Consider the following 1934-nt stretch of genomic DNA (forward strand, 5'->3'; position numbering starts at 1 on the left):
CTGTTGAACGGACTATAGTATAATCCGAACACAGTAATTGCATCAATCTTATTTTTGTGCTCTACTCATATTGCCTCAGTGGATGAGCCCTCCAGTACGACCTCTCTGAGTGCAAATGCAACATGATCCCTGATTAGTAATACAGCTCCTCCACCTCTTTTACCTTTCTTTATATCTCATCTAACACAACAATGTTGAACGCCCAGTCCTGTCCCTCTCCAAACTAAATGCCTGTCAGAGCTGCAACATCATGGTTCCACGTATTGAATCAGGCTGTAAGCTCATCTGCCTTACCCATAATAATTATTGCGTTGACATAAATACACTTTAGCCCAATGCCATCAGATCCTGACTTGATAGGATATACACAAGAAGGACGGGATGGACCTTAATTGGTAGCAATCTCCGATATATGGATTATTGGGATTTGCAGGTCGGTAGGATGTTCGCAAGAAGAAGGGGATGGACCTGAACTGGCAGCAATCTCCTTGCAGGCAGGTTTGCTGTTGTCAAACAGGAGGGTTTAAACTAGTGTGGCCGTTGGGGGGAGGGGGGAGCAGTGGGAACCAGAGCAGTAGGTCCACAAGTACACGACTGAGGCGGGGTTGGTGACTAATCCCAGTACAGCTAAGACCAACAGCAAACAGACAGATTTTACTGAACACAATGAGCCTGGCAGTCTGAAGTACACTGATTATAATGTGAGGAGTATGACAGGCAAGACGGATGAACTTGGAGCTTGGGTGAGTATATATCACTGCTATATTAATATTATAGATATTTGTTTGAGAGAGGGACTCGGGAATCCCAATGATACACATATCGGAATTGCTGCCTCCTCTACCAGTTCTTTACCCATGTATTTAACTCTACCTCCATCCTATTCCTAACCTCATTGGCACATTGAATAATCTTGTCGCATGAAAATGTACATATCATTTCAGCACAACTCCGGCAATTACTTTTTCTTTAAAATGGACAGACCTGACAATAAATACTTAAGAGTGAGTTCATTAACTGGGAATGAAGAGTCCTCTGAATCAGTCCAGTGATTACAGGATCTGATATCTATCACCTCAACCAAACCTGCTTGACAACGACCTCCATTTTTCCAGTGCGGCGGGGAGAGGAGGAAGAGTGAAGCGAGGGCTGCTGGGAAGGTTAGTGCTTAATTTATATCTGAGATGTTGTTATACCGAGATACCACACATATATCTCCCTAACTCCCCCCTCCACTAAACAGAAGAAAACGATCCTGTAAGGTAAGGTTTTTATATCTTATCCATCTTTTGCATTTATTTAAGTGCATTGTTTGGTTTTAGTTAGTTCATATAAAGTTAAACTTACAATGGCAGGGGCCCTCAGATGCGTCGCATGTGACTATTGCTTGATGCGGGAGCTTAGGAACGTGTCTGTCGTTCCTGACTCTTACACTTGCAAGAAATGTGTCCAGCTGCATGATGGCTCTGGAGCGGCGGATGGACTCACTGTGGAGCATCCGCGATGCTGAGGAGGGAGTGGATAGCACATTTAGTGAACTGGTCACACCGCAGGTTAGGATTGCTGAGCGAGACAGTGAATGTCTCCAGCTACCACATGATGCAGAAATAACACATCCCCCGACCCACCATCGTTATTGTATTTAGCTAGTGCTGAATTTGTTTTTTTTTACATTTTTAAATGTTTTTATATCTCTACTTATGCGACTTGTATTCAATAGATAAACAAAATTCAATTTAAGGCAGATTCATATTTCGCAGAGTCCCAATTAGCCAATCAAATCACATCCTTCCTTGCCAAACTTGCACATTATCATCTGAAAGAATTCTGGCAGACTTGTCAGCGAGACCTCTCCTTGACAAAGTCATGCTGACTCAGCCCTATTTTACTATGCACCTCCAAGTACTGCATTACAAGGTCCCAGTTCTGCAGCG

Source organism: Chiloscyllium punctatum, chromosome 16 (assembly GCF_047496795.1).
Source record: "Chiloscyllium punctatum isolate Juve2018m chromosome 16, sChiPun1.3, whole genome shotgun sequence".
Lineage (NCBI taxonomy): Eukaryota > Metazoa > Chordata > Chondrichthyes > Orectolobiformes > Hemiscylliidae > Chiloscyllium > Chiloscyllium punctatum.